The following is a 15,573-nucleotide window of genomic DNA, read 5'->3' as shown; positions in this document are numbered from 1 at the left end:
CTTGACGCTGACATGAGGATGCTGTCAACTGCTGTTTCGGCTTCTTTGGTGGCTGTTGGTTTGACCCGTTTAAATCAATTTTGGCGACCTTGACAAAATTACTCGAGTCAGCTAGGTCCACATTTGTTCAAACCACTCCTCTGAGTTTGCCATCGCGGCTTTTTTCAAATACCTACTTCACCTGGTTATGGCTTCTTCCTGTTGCCAGTATAATTTACTTCCGCCTTTTCACTTTTTGTCTTGATTCGTTTTCTAGTGGTTTCTCTATTAAGTTCTTTCAAAGAACTACCTCTCTTTTGTTCTTTGGTTTTATATTTTATTCTTTTGTGTCTTGCTTTTATTCTTCTTCCTTTTACTTACTGTATGATTATTCTTCTTCCTATTTATTTCAAGATATTTTGTAACTGCCGTTATGACATTTCTTGAATATTTGAATTATCTAGGGATGCTTTTCTTTTCCAAACATATAAATTTTCTAAATTTTCTTTTAATCGATGATTCCTAAATCCACTATATTGTCGAGAGAATGTTAACTTTTTATTCATTCTTTGAAATAATTTTTGGAAGTGGCTTTGTGTGTATTAATAAGAGCGAATATTCTTCATTTACTGCACAGTCATGATTTTGTGTCTATTTGATTGTGTTACTTAACTACGTTCAGCAAATCATCTGTACACTTAGCAATGTGTTACCTCCTGCCCTCCCCGTTTCTGATTCTGTCCATTTTGGCCTCCTGTATTTTGCAGCTGTGTGGGAAGGTGTGCACAGCATCATGAGGTCATAGCTTATCAGTGGATATCTTGGCTTTCACCTTCCTTTATCTGCAATAAGGGTTTACTTTTGCCCTAGATTCTCATTGGTCTAATATTAATATTGCAGCACCAGCTTTTTTGTAAGTAATCGGAAGCTATCTCCTTACACGTCTTTGTTTTCAACTAGCTGTTCTGTTGCAGTTTAGAAATAACTTATAAGCACCCTTTAGCTGAGTTATGTTTTTTCCTAGTTTTACAGATGTACTTTCTGTCACGGTTGTTGATCTGTTGGCTGAGTTTCTTGCCATTAGATTTCTTCATAAAGTTTATATTGTGGGTTCGTGTGTTCCTTTTGAGCGGGAGGGAACTCTCATTTTCCTCACCAGCTCTGCACCACCCCTGGCCACTACGCCGCACCCCTCTCCTGGCTGGTGGCACCAAGGTTTTACCCACCTGACCCTAGGTTTTCTAACTTTCTATTGTGACACCACTCACATTTTATTGAGTTATTTGTTGGAATACGATTTTCTCAAAGACAGGAAGTACCCTATTCATTTTCCCTTGAGCAACACCCAGTACAAAACCTGACACATACAGTAGTTCGTGTTCTGAAAATCTGATAAAACCAATGTATTATTCCTCCTGTGCAGGGTAATGAGAATTACATCCTTGGCTAATAATTAAAATGCTATAACAGGGCTCAGATTTCCACACCATAAGCATGACGTAACGAGACTAATTTTTACCCAATTGTTTTCTGAGTCACGTCGTTTTTTGATAGCTCAGTATTAAAATGAGGTCTTTCACTAAGTCTTTTGTCCTAGAATTAAGTTATGCAAACATTTCTCTTCGATCATAACAAGAAGAGAGCCCAACTCTGAGGACACCCTTCAAACCTAACGGACGCCTCACTAAGGGGAGAGAAAGGCAGGTTTAAGAAAGAGTAAGTACTAATTAAAGTCGACGGCAGCCTCTCTGAAAGGTGACCTATTTATCCCATGGGAGACACTATTACTCCTTCTGGGGTTATTGACGATGGATGAAGTAGTAGATGGATATCCGACTGCTGCTCCGTAGAGCATGGAAATTCATGGCAAGAAAGAGAGTTTTGCTGGTGGATGATTTCCTACCACGCTGCTCTGTCAGACGATCGAGCACGTGCGCGGCGTGAGAGCAGACCTGGGCAGCTCGACGGCCTCTGCCTCCTCCCCGGCTGCGGCCGTGAACTATGAGGTGTCTGCGTGTGCACACGGCACGTCAGAGTTCTCAAACACGCGGTGACACCCAGGCCACCGAACGTGCCGCGTTAAACACACCGGGCACCTCTGACAACGAACGCTGCAAATGAACACGTGCAGCAGGTGCGCCCCGAAGGCGCGCGGTCTGCGTGGGTGCTGCCCGTGGCGGGAATCACCCTTCAGCCCCCTCAGCTCCCTCCTGTGAGTCTTCCCGGGAAAAGAAACCTACCTGAGTCCCTGAAGGGCGAGCATACAGCTCACAGCATCGGAGTCTAGTGATGCCGGAGAAGGGCTATGGACCCGGGGCTCCCCCAGCTCCCGATCTGCTCCTGAGGCTGACCCTCAGCTCCTGTTGCCCGGTGGTTGCAGAAGATGATACCCCCTTCACACGCTGCCTGTTTCCATCCCACTTACGCTGGTTAAGAGTCACTCTGTGCCTTTCACAGAGTCGCCCTAACATACGGATGACGTCCGGCTGCGGTCCAGCAATCGGCTGCCGGGGATGCTACGGCATCACCTCCCACACTGCGCCCCCGGCCAGGTCCTCACCGGTAGAGGCTGTAACAGCTGCCCTAGGTCTCGGTCTACTGGACTTGCTGTAACAAAGCACCACAGCCAGCGTGGCTTAAACCATACACTTACGTTTTAGCTTCTCCCAGTTCTGGGAGCAGCGCTGATTCCCTTCCGAGGCCTCCCTCCTTGGTTTGTAGACACCTGGCAACACTTGGCACGGAGGCTGCTGGCCTCTGACCACCACTGCCGGACAACGGGCACTGGGCCGTTCAGCCCTCCGCGGACCACTGCATCCCAGCTGCAGTTTTTAGGATGGCCCGGCCGTACCTGCTCAGCCGGGGAGGCCCCGCGGCGCCCAGCACTTCCCGCCGCCCAGCTGCTGTCCCGACCCAAACGCGCAGGGCCCTCCTTTCCTCTCCCCTCCTTCAGATCCGTCGGTCCCAGGAAACTCTCCGTAGCAGGGCCCGTGGGATGCCAGACGCCAGGAGGGGACTGAGACCAGAGACCCAGGTGGCTTGGAGGGCAACCTCCACACGTTCCTCCAGGAGAGGGACGCTCGCCGCCCCCAAACCCGCCCGCGTGCCCGCAGCCCAGTCCCCGGGGAAGAGCCTCATGCAGCAAGTGTACAAGTTCTGACAGCAAACGGGAGGTTTCTAGATGCCCCGCGGAGCGGAAGAGAGCACACGCTCGTGGCAGACGTTAGGATTTGCTACTCCGGGGAATGTGCGTTTTCAGATCACTCTTAATGCTTCAGAAGCAGTGGTGAGGGTTCACTGACACTTGGCAAAGCTGAAAATGCTCTCGTTACTTCCTGTTTATCCAACCCCTTCCCCAGCTCGCAACGGGTGCCTGACAACAGCCATTATGCAGTTTCCTCCCCCTGATCGCCCGAGGGCCTCAGTGCCTCCGGCGAAGGCGAGCCTCGCAGCAGCCCTAGACGCAAATGCTCTGTCCTGCCCTCACCGCGCGGGAGGAGGCTCGGATGGGCTGGTGGAGACCTGGGCTGAAGTCCCACCGAGTCACACGACCGGTAGGAGGGGCGGCCGGGAGCCAGAGCCGCCCCCGGGCCTCCGGCTTGCAGGCCCATCACGCACCCTGGGCCCCCGATTCTGAGTCAGCCTCGGCGCGTGCTGTGTTTGGGGTGTTGCTTTTTGCTTGTTCTCCCGGAGTTACTCCTACGGAAAGATGTTTACCTTGCAAGCAGCTGGAACGACCAGTGTCGGTGGCTGGGGGCTCAGCGGTGTGTCTCTTTCGGCCGAAAGCGGGGCTGGCGGTGGAGCTTCCTTAGGAGTCCGATGAGCCTGGCGCCTTTGGGAAAGTGATACCTAGAGGGGCTCGAGGATGGAGTCCTACAGGCCGGCGGGCCCGTTTTTGTCTGTTGGGGAATCCTGGCCGCTGCCACGCGTGTCTGTGCTCAGGACATAGTTCCGGATGTTGGCGCGGAGTGGGTGGGAGTGGGTGAAGTGAAGGGCCCCCCAGGGCTGGTGACGGAGCTACTGCAGCAGAGCTGCAGCCCCGGGCAGACCCCAGGGCGACGGCCCCGCCCTCCCATCACGGGGCCTAAGCGGGAATCGCCACAAAGAGCAGGTTCCTCTTGTTTTCTTCCAAAATAAAATGACGTTATGACCGTTTTCTTCTCTACAACTTTCGACACACTTGCTTAGCTTAGAATCACCAAACGCAGAACTGTTTTGTTCACAGAAATATACGTTATCAGAAATAGGAATTAAAGCCCTGAAAGCCAGATTAAAGTGGATTTTGTCCTGTAGAAATCAAAGAGAGCATTTGCTTCAAGCTCACTCATTTCCTACTTTTTTCCTAAAACACAGATTATCCATGCTTATAAACAAAAATTTCCTATACATTGTCATAATAAAGTAATCAAATATCATGGATCCCAATATATATAATACAAATATTTTTAAAGATTTCACCTACTACAGCATAGATTTTTGGATTAAGAGAGTGAGGATATTTTCCCTTAATTTTTAGTGGTTTTGGACTAATTGTAGACCCATACCTCCCTCTGCTGGCCACTGTGTGCCTGACATTAAAAATGGATGTGAGCCTGCCGTCTGTGAAGAAGCCAACATTCCCCAGAAAATAAACTTTTGTTCCCCTAGTGAATGACGGCTTTTTTCTGACATTTGTTTTCCAATAAACAAAACTTTCAATGTTTTAATTTTTACCTTTTTATTTCTTTAATTTTTAAGCAGGGCTACTTACTTAAAGGCAATCTTGAGTATATTCGGATATGTTTTATCAAAATGTCACTGATGTAAAGTTAAAATAACAAAATACGTGCAATGGAAGAACTGCCCCCAAATTACACGTATATTTTAAATCGCTTTTTTACTTCATGCTTTTTATTTTCCATTTAATATATTTTCATATACAAAAAATTTTATACATTTTATATAATTATAAGATAAGGCCTATCACCAAGATGTGCCCTATATTCCACTCATTCTCCAGATGGATTTGCATCCACCAAAAAGGATGGAGATTTAATTCACCGATTTAGAGTTTGATAAAGATGTCACAGGACACTTGAAAGAGAAAGTGATGGGGCAGCTGGGATTTGAAACTCGTAGGTCAGCTTGCTTTCTGAAACGCGACCTCGGGCAAATATTTCCTGTAACTCAGCTTCAGTGTCATCTTCAAACCGCAGGTGACACAGGATCCTTACAACGTGTGCCTAATAACATATTTCACGGAGCAAGACGCTGCCCGCGGGTCACCCAGCCTCCTGGTGGGCGCAGCTCGGGTTCACAGGCCGTCCCTTCCTCTCTCTTCCTTCTTTTCTCAGCAACAGCTCTCACCGATGTACCTTCAAACACTGGCACGTATTGGGCTCTCAATAATATTTGTTAGTGAATGAATACCTTTAGCACATGATGGCCGCAAGTGGAGAGATGTTAGCATATTCTGGGGTCTGTATCCGGCCCGAATGCTTCTCCTAGTCAACATATTAAAGAGTTCTAACTGAAACAAAATATAAAACTATGGACTTATGACATTGCCCCCCAAAGCAGCTGAGTATATATGCATCCTTTCTTATTCTTTGTTTGGTTCCATGGAAACTGCTTTGGAAGGTGAGGGGTTTTTTTGGTTTTGGTTTTGTCTTCTTAACATCTTTATTGGAGTATAGTTGCTCTACAATGGTGTGTTAGTTTCTGCTTTATAACAAAGTGAATCAGCTATATGTATACATATATCCCCATATCCCCTCCCTCTTGCGTCTCCCTCCCACCCTCCCTATCCCACCCCTCTAGGTGGTCACAAAGCACCGAGCTGATCTCCCTGTGCTATGCGACCGCTTCCCACTAGCTGTCTATTTTACGTTTGGTAGTGTATCTATGTCCACGCCACTCTCTCATTTGGTCCCAGCTTACCCTTCCCCCTTCCAGTGTCCTCAAGTCCATTCTCTACATCTGCATCTTTATTCCTGTCCTGCCCCTACGTTCTTCAAAAACTTTTCTTTTTAGATTCCATATATATGTGTTAGCATATGGTATTTCTTTTTCTCTTTCTGACTTCACTCTGTATGACAGACTCTAGGTCCATTCACCTCACTACAAATAACTCAGTTTCATTTCTTTTTATGGCTGAGTAATATTCTGTTGTATATATAAATGCCACATCTTCTTTATCCATTCATCTGTTGATGGACACTTAGGTTGCTTCTGTGACCTGGTTATTGTAAATAGAGCTGCAATGAACATTGGGGTGCATGTGTCTTTTTGAATTATGGTTTTCTCAGGGTATATGCCCAGTAGTGGGATTGCTGGGTCATATGGTAATTCTGTTTTTCGTTTTTTAAGGAACCTCCATGCTGTCCTCCATAGTGGCTGTTATCAATTTACATTCCCACCAACAGTGCAAGAGGGTTCCCTTTTCTCCACACCCTCTCCAGCATTTATTGTTTGTAGATTTTTTGACGATGGCCATTCTGACCGGTGTGAGATGATATCTCATTGTAGTTTTGATTTGCATTTCTCTAATGATTAATGATGTTGAGCATCCTTTCATGTGTTTGTTGGCAATCTGTATATCTTCTTTGGAGAAATGTCTGTTTAGGTCTTCTGCCCATTTTTGGATTGGGTTGTTTGTTTTTTTTGATATTGAGCTGCATGAGCTGCTTATAAATTTTGTAGATTAATCCTTTGTCAGTTGTTTCATTTGCAAATACTTTCTTCCATTCTGAGTGTTGTCTTTTCATCTTGTTGGTGGTTTCCTTTGCTGTGCAAAAGCGTTTAAGCTTCATTGGGTCCCATTTCTTTATTTTTGGTTTTATTTCCATTTCTCTAGGATGTGGATCAAAAAGGATCTTGCTGTGATTTATGTCATAGAGTGTCCTGCCTATGTTTTCCTCTAAGAGTTTTATAGTGTCTGGCCTTACATTTAGATCCTTAATCCACTTAAGAGTTTATTTTTGTGTATGGTGTTAGGGAGTGTTTCCTGCCTAAAGAAGTTCCTTTAGCATTTGTTATGAAGCTGGTTTGGTGGTGCTGAATTCTCTTAGTGTTTGCTTGTCTGTAAAGGTTTTAATTTCTCTGTCAAATCTGAGTGAGATCCTTGCTGGGTAGAGTAATCTTGGTTGTAGGTGTTTCCCTTTCGTCACTTTAAATATGTCCTGCCACCCCCTTCTGGCTTGCAGAGTTTCAGTTAACAGCTGAAAGATCAGCTGTTAACCTTATGGGGATTCCCTTGTATGTTATTTGTTGCTTTTCCCTTGCTGCTTTTAATATGTTTTCTTTGTATTTAATTTTTGCTAGTTTGATTCATATGTGTCTTGGCGTGTTTCTCCTTGGATTTATCCTGTATGGGACCCTCTGTGCTTCCTGGACTTGATTGACTATTTCCTCTCCCATGTTAGGGACGTTTTCAACTATAATCTCTTCAAATATTTTCTCAGTCCCTTTTTTTTTTCACTTTTTCTTCTGGGACCCCTGTAATTCAAATGTTGGTGCGTTTAATGTTGTCCCAGAGGTCTCTGAGACTGTCTTCAATTCTTTTCATTCTTTCTTCTTTAATCTGCTCTGAGGTACTTATTTCCTCTATTTTATCTTCCAGGTCACTTATACATTCTTCTGCCTCAGTTATTCTGCTATTGATTCCTTCTAGAGAATTTTTAATTTCATTTATTGTGTTGTTCCTCATTGTTTGTTTGCTCTTTAGTTCTTCTAGGCCCTTGTTAAACGTCTCTTGTATTTTCTCTATTCTATTTCCAACATTTTGGATCATCTTTACTATCATTACTCTGAATTCTTTTTCAGGTAGACTGCCTATTTCCTCTTCATTTGTTTGGTCTGGTGGGGTTTTACCTTGCTCCTTCATCTGCTGTGTGTTTTTCTGTCTTTTCATTTTGCTTAATTTACTGAGTTTGGGGTCTCCTTTTCACAGGCTGCAGGTTCGTAGTTGCCGTTGTTTTTGGTGACTGCCCCCAGCGGTTAAGGTTGGTTCAGTGGGTTGTGTAGGCTTCCTGGAGGAGGGAACTCATTCCTGTGTTCTGATGGCTGAGGCTGGATCTTGTCTTTCTGGTGGGCAGGACCGCATCCGGTGGCACGTTGTGGGGTTTCTGTGAACTTATTATGATTTTAGGCAGCCTCTCTGCGAATGGGTGGGGTTGTGTTCCTGTCTTGCTAGTTATTTGGCATAGGTTTAACAGCACTGTAGCTTGCTGGTCATTGAGTGGAGCTGGGTCTTAGTGTTGAGACGATCTCTGGGAGAGCTTTTGCCATTTGATATTATGTGGGGCCGGGAGGTCTCTGGTGGACTAATATCCTGAACTCTCCCCCCTCACAGGCTCAGGCCTGACACCCGCCTGGAGCACCAAGACCCTGTCAGCCACACGGCTCAAATGAAAAGGGAGAAAAAAAAAGAAAGAGAGAAAGAAGAAGAAAAATAAAATAAAGTTATTACAATAAAAAAATAAAATATATTATTTAAAATTAAAAAATAAAAAAGTAATTAAAAAAACAAAGAAAGAAGAGAGCAAACAAAGCAAAAAGCAAATCCACCAATGATAGCAAACACTGAAAACTATACTAAAAAAAAAAAAAAAGATAGACAGAACCTTAGGACAAATGGTAAAAGCAAAGCTATACAGACAAAATCACACAAAGAAGCATCCACATACACACTCACGAAAAGAGAAAAAGGAAAAATATATATACATATATATAAAAAAAGGAAGAGAGCAACCAAATCAATAAAGAAATCTACCAATGATAATAAGCTCTAAATATTAAACTAAGATAAACATAAAACCAGAAATAAATTAGATGCAGAAAGAAAACCCCAAGGCTATGGTTGCTCCCAAAGTCCACCTCCTCAACCTGGGATGATTCGCTGTCTGTTTAGGTTTTCCACAGACGCAGGGCACTTCAAGTTGATGGTGGAGATTTAATCCGCTGCTGCTGAGGCTGCTGGGAGAGATTTCCCTTTGTCCTCTTTGTTCGCACAGCTCCCGGGATTCAGCTTTGGACTTGGCCCCACCTCTGCGTGTAGGTCGCCCGAGGGCGTCTGCTCTTTGCTCAGACAGGACGGGGTTAAAGGAGCCGCTGATCCGGGGGCTCTGGCTCACTCAGGCCGGGCGGGAGGCAGGGGCGCGGAGGCGGGGCGAGCCTGCGACGTCAGAGGCCGGCGTGACGCTGCAGCAGCCCGAGGCGCGCCGCGCGTTCTCCCGGGGAAGCTGTCCCTGGATCCCGGGACCCCGGCCGTGGCGGGCTGCACGGGCTCCCGGGAGGGGAAGTGTGCATGTGACCTGGGCTCACACACAGGCCTCTTGGTAGCGGCAGCAGCGGCCTTAGCGTCTCATGCCCGTCTCTGGTGTCCATGCTGATCCCCGCGGCTCACGCCCGTCTCTGGAGCTCGTTTAGGCGGTGCTCTGCATCCCCTCTCCTCACGCACCCCAAAGCAATGGTCTCTTGCCTCTTCGGCGGCTCCAGACTTTTTCCCGGACTCCCTCCCGGCCGGCCGTGGCGCGCTAGCCCCTTCGGGCTGTGTTCACGCCGCCAGCCAACCCCAGTCCTCTCCCGGCTTCCGACCGAAGCCCGAGCCTCAGCTCCCGGCCCCCGCCCTTCCCAGCGGGTGAGCAGACGAGCCTCTCGGGCTGGTGAGTGCCGGTCGGCGCCGACCCTCTGTGCGGGAATCTCTCCGCTTTGCCTTCCGCACCTGTGGCCGCGCTCTCCTCCGCGGCTCCGAAGCGTCCCCCTTCCGCCACCCGCAGTCTCCGCCCGCGCAGGGGCTCCTAGTGTGTGGAGACCGTTCCTCCTCCACGGCTCCCTCCCACTGGTGCAGGGCCTGTCCCTGTTCTTTTGTCTCTGTTTATTCTTTTTTCTTTTGCCCTCCCCGGTGCGTGGGGAGTTTCTTGCCTTTGGGGAGGTCTGAGGTCTTCTGCCAGCGTTCGGTGGGTGTTCTGTAGGAGCAGTTCCCCGTGTAGATGTATCTCTGATGTCTCTGTGGGGAGGAAGGTGGTCTCCGCGTCTTACTCCTCCGCCATCTTGAAGCTCCTCTCCCGGAAGGTGAGGTTTTTATGTGTTTGTCACAGACAGTTACTTCTATCACTTCTATATCCTTGACTTAGAAGTATGGGAACGCCTCAGAGAACAGAGATGCAGAGAAGGGCCATCTACACCAACAGGCAATGTCCCCCTTATGCACCTGATGACGTCAACTCATCACCTTTGGGCCCCTGCAGAGCTCCTCCCACCTCCATGTCTCCACTACATGGTCTGCCTCCGAGGGCAGGGACTGTCCCCGTGCTCTGTGTCCTGTGAAGTCCAGCGGGAGACCTTGTACGTATGGGAGGCTTTAGCTGCTCAGGGTGAACCAAACGTCCTAACTGGGCTCCGTGGATAATCACTCCCTGGCTCCTACGGGCAAAGGGATAAGTAGCTTCTGTTTATCACTTGAAACTGCTATTACCAGCATCTGTCATTTCATTTCTTGGTGAACGTCTGTTCACAATGATCCCCTGAAGTGTAGGAAGGAGAAGCCCTTGGAGAAGTAAGAACGGCCTCGGGGCACCTTCCCAGTCAGTGTTCTTGCACGGTACGATGGGACCCTTTCTCATACACGGGGTGTTTATGCAGACCATGCGGTGGTCCAGGCGCCCAGCAGCAGGGATGGACACAGCGTGGTTCCTGACACCGGGGTCTCGATCTGGTTATGGCCGGACGTGAGTAAAGCCCAGACCAGCACAAGCGAGCGCCAAGAAGGACAGAAGGGACTCAGCTAAAACCAGTAGGGCGCCGCATTGGTCAGGTGGAAAGGGGGTGGAGGGGATGGACAGACGGAAGGAATGTTCCAGAGAGAAATAATCCAGAGTCAACAGAGGGCAGGGAGAAGTCAAGGGTTGCTTATGGAATCGCCGCATGCGCCTACATCACAGATGAAGCCGGGGCAGCAGGTGAAGGGCTCTGAGAAGTTAGCAGAGATGGAAGCCTGAAAGCCCTTAGAAGCAATTAAGACTCTGCGCTCCAGCCTAAGTGCAAAGGAAAACCTTCAAAGCACTTTAAGCAAGAGTGACAATCATACATGAATTTTTGAAATATATATATAATAATGTATTATTAGGAATGGATTAGAAGGGGGATGGCAAGCTGCAACGGTAAACAGCCCCAGGAAGAGCTGAGCAGGGCCTGAGCCGCAGGCCGGGAGATGAGCCGGGGGGGGTGGGGGGGTGGGAGGGGGGGGCATGGACGCAGAGCCAAGGGCAGAGTAGCCGACACCGGGGGGCTGCCCCCGGGGGAGCAGAACGCTGGAGGGAGGTGGGCTGGGCTGGGAGACCTGTGGCGGGGTCACCCGGGGAGAAGTGAGTTTGAGGAACAGTTAGCAAGTTGGCTGCATGGATCTGAAGCTCTGCGGAGAAAACCCATGAGGACACGCTGGTCTGAGGTGTGATATTTGTGGTATTTGCATTTGTAACACAGCCTTGATCCTGTAGGAAGATGTTTAAAGTTCAAAATAAACTAAAAAAAACAAAAACAAAGAGTATTTTAACTGGAAGAAAATCGGATTGGAATGGATTCCTTTGGCGATGTCCGGCGGTGGAAGGACCTCTGGGCGGGCTGGACCCCAGGGGAAGGCTTCCCATGCAGGTTGCAGGGGCCCCATGGGACGAAACGCAGACGCACATGACAAAGTCTCCATCTGGGCACATCTGCCCTTCTCTTAGGACATAATTTAAATCCTGACAGAACTTAGTAGGTTGTGAATAAATGACAATCAGGATCAACACCGTGGCTCGGTCGTGAAATCGGGAAATTCCACTCTCTTCGCGTCCTACGGAAGTTGCCACGTGCAGGTCTCTGGGTCAGCGGCGGCAGGGTGCTACGAAAACTCATTTCCAGGCCCTGCATCCCTGCTCTTAGGGGAAGACTTTAGTCACTTGCCGGCAGGTACACCGTCAGCTGTGGTTTCCCACGGATGACGGTTACCAGGGTGAAGAGACCTCCCTCTAGTCCGGTCTGTCCTGAGTTTCTATCACAGTAACGTGTTGATTTTCTCAAATGCTTTTTTTTGGTATCAGTTGAGATTTCCATTTGTTCCTAAATCTATTTATGTATTTAGAAAAAATACTTCAGACATTGACACCCTGAGACAGAATAGCATCCCTGATCCTGGTTCCTAGTTTATTCTGGAAAGTGCAGAGCACGAGAGAAGAGAGAAATGACAAGTTATGTTCACCATCCTTATTTTAAGTTTCCTGTATTTTTCAAATCTTCAAGACAATTTTAAATAAAATAAGCATGTTCCCAGCATGAGTTTATAACCCTCTATATAAATATTCAATAGCTTTTAAATTTATACATAACACTTCCTTACTAAAAATTTTTAGTTTAGAGGGATCTTTTTTTATAATATAGAAAAAAATGCATAGTAGCTTTAGGGAGATGTAATTCCGATGTCACACAATTCATCCATGCAAAGTGTACTGTTTGATGATTTTTAGCGTATTCACAGCGTTGTGCAGCCGCCACCAGGGTCCACTTTCTAGCACCGTCCTCAACCGTCTCTTCGTTACCAGTCATCCCCGACCCTCCAGCCCTCCAGCCCTAGGAAGCGTACCTTCTGTCCCCAGACATTTGCTTAGATATATCGTACAAATAGATATTTCTTTTAATGGTTTCACAGTAAAATACCTGTCCATTGATTGAGGGATTTTCTTTTTAAAAAAAAATGTTTTGTAATTTTCAGAGTGAAAGTTTTGTAGGTCTTTTGTTTATTTATTTATTCTCAAGTCTTTTATTCATTTTGATGCTAGTATGAAGTTAACTTCATTTGCAAACGGTTCACAGACAGACTATAGAAATACAACTGATATTTGTATATTGATCTTGTATCCTTCACGTTTGTCCAACATGTTTACTAGTTGTAATCATTTTGTAGTGGACTCCTTAGGATTTTTTTAGGAGCAAGATCATGTCATCTCAACGTAGAGATAGTTTTAATTCTTCCTTTCTAATCTTGATGCCTTGTTCTTGCCTAATTTCCTGGCCAGAACCTCCATACAACGTTGGACAGAAGTGAGGAGACTGGACATCCTGGTTTTCCTCCTGATCTTAGGGGGAAAACATCCATTCTTTCATCATTAAGTATGTTAGCTGTGGGGTTTTTTTAATGGATTTCCTTTAGCATGTTGAGGAAAATCCCATCCATGTCTAGTTCGTGGCATGTCTTCATCATAATAAGGTGTTGGATTTTGTCAAGTGCTTTTACTTCATCTATAAAGAAAGGCTCTGTTGGTAGGTACATATATATTTATAATTCCTATAACTTCTGCATGGATTGACCACTTCTATAATAAAAATTTCCTTCTTTATATCTAGTAACATCTGTTTTTGTTTTAAAGTCTATTTTGCCTGATAGTTGTGTAGCCACCCCAGTTTTTATATGGGTGCTGTTTGCATCATGTATCTTTTCCCATCTTTTAGATTCCAACCTCTACACACGTTTGAATCTGAAGGGTGTCTTCTCTAGAGAGCACAGTTAAGTATTTTCTTATCCTTTCTGGCAATCTCTGTCTTTGGATTGGGCTGTTTACTCCATTCATATTTAATATCAATGTTGACATGATTAGATATATGAGACCGTAGCAGACTACACCCAGGCAGGGCCTTGGAAAGCCCTCTTGCCCCTAAGTCTCCTCTCGTGAGCCCCTGCCCTGTCGCAAAATCCCCAGGCTGGCCAGCTGAGAGCTGTCACTGCAGCCAGGATGACCCACACCCCCCAGCTCACTACCCATCAGCCATGAAGGATGTACATGTGAAGTCACACGCTCACATATGGGCGGATATTTTTGCTCTCCTTTAATCAAGAATAGCCCCCCTTGAAGGGGACCAGAACATGTCCCCCAAAATATGCCTCTTTGGCATAAGGATTATTTTAAGCTGATTATTTTCAGAAACAGCAGATGCAGGAGAAGCTCTGAAAACAGAGCCTACGTTTCCTTTTTTAAGGGATATTCACATGTATAAAGGACGTTTCCGTGTATAAAGGTGTCTCTTCTGTACCAAGGAGCAGGATTACTCTTAGCAACTCTTAGGAATGGAAAGTACACACTTAAATCTGCAGAACAAACCTTACTAAAAAGTTCTTGTTTATCACACATTTCCTGACCCCATCCTGTAACTGACCTCCCCTCCCCGACCAGAGTCCAAAATGCCTCTCCTCGTGCAGCCTCGGAGGCCACGAAAGGCCCCAAGCTCCAGCCGCTTACTGTCTGTGCACACACGTGATTAAAACTAGCTTTTTTCCTCTATTGTTAATCTGGCGTATCAGTCTGATTTGCAGGCCCCAGTCATCGAACTCAGGAGAGCAGCGGGGAGACGTTCTCCTTTCCCTGCCCTCTGCACAAAGAGCCCCTACAGATGCCCACAAAGTGAGAAAGGTGTTTTTAAAATGGGGACATGATTATCAAGTGATCAAACTCAGTATCGCTAATGAGGCAAACGGGGGTGTTCTGTCTCCTGATTTGCTGCCATTGGACGGCTGCAAGTCCCCTCTGCAGCACTCCTACCAAAAATGTTCTCAGAATCTGCTGACGAATCCAGACTGTGAACATTATACAAAGCTATGTCGATGCATAGATATGCCACATGAACCGTTAAATATCAGGGTGGAGTAAGGCGTTTGGAGTAAAATGACCAATGAAAACGTTGGCGCCAAATAAATTTTCTTAAGTGTACAAAATGTCCCAGGGAGGGCTTCCCTGGTGGCGCAGCGGTTGAGAGTCCGCCTGCCGATGCAGGGGACGCGGGTTCGTGCCCCGGTCCGGGAGGATCCCACGTGCCGCGGAGCGGCTGGGCCCGTGAGCCATGGCCGCTGAGCCTGTGCATCCGGAGCCTGTGCTCCGCAACGGGAGAGGCCACAACAGTGAGAGGCCCGCGTACCGCAAAAAAAAAAAAAAAAAAATGTCCCAGGGAAATAAGATAGTAAGGAACTGTGGCTCAGTTGAGAAAGCGAAAGACAAGGGTCCAGGGAGCAGGGAAACACAGCAGATCTTAAAAGCGTGTCCAGAAGAGACACGGGTGTGGTTATCAGCACGCAGAGCTGATGGATGGAAAGCAGATACGTCATCGTCTCCCCAAGCCTCTGAGAGCTTCACTGCCTGAAGGAACCGTCACCCAGGGCCAACAGAGAATGTGACCCTGCAGGATTAAAGGACATTGGTTCCGAACCTTCCACGGGCAAGACACCCCAGAAAGCTGCTCAGTCCCCAAGGAGGAAATATGCCCTGATGTCCCGTTCAGCTGTAGCCAAGAAGGTAACGGCAAAAGAAGCCTGTCCCACGGGGAGGCTGGGGTGCGGAGACCAAGGCGGCGCCGGGAGAGGAAGTGAAGCTCCCCCGTCCCCGGTGGGCGCCAGTGACCGCGTGCGCCCCTCACTCTGACTTCTTTCAATGGGTCCTCAAAGTGCTTGCTGCCCTGTTTCCGGGCCCTTGTGCCACCACAGGGCACCAGGTACCCGAGGGCAGTTCACTGGTCTGCAGATGACACCTGGGAGGCTTCCAGCCACTGTCCAGACAGCCTTGACCTCGACGTGACATGGGCCAGGACGGA

The 15,573-nt window shown here is 47.3% G+C and overlaps 1 protein-coding gene across 2 annotated transcripts in view; it reads right to left on the bottom strand.

Annotated features, from left to right (window-relative positions):
• The window catches only part of PPDPFL (pancreatic progenitor cell differentiation and proliferation factor like), a 153,174-nt gene that overhangs the window by 2,380 nt on the left and 135,221 nt on the right, over positions 1-15,573 (bottom strand). The gene's annotated exons all lie outside the window — the stretch shown is intronic.

The sequence above is a fragment of the Kogia breviceps genome, chromosome 17, assembly GCF_026419965.1.
Source record: "Kogia breviceps isolate mKogBre1 chromosome 17, mKogBre1 haplotype 1, whole genome shotgun sequence".
NCBI lineage: Eukaryota > Metazoa > Chordata > Mammalia > Artiodactyla > Physeteridae > Kogia > Kogia breviceps.
Note: the sequence above shows the minus strand (reverse complement) of the source record. Positions and strands in the feature narration are given on the sequence as shown.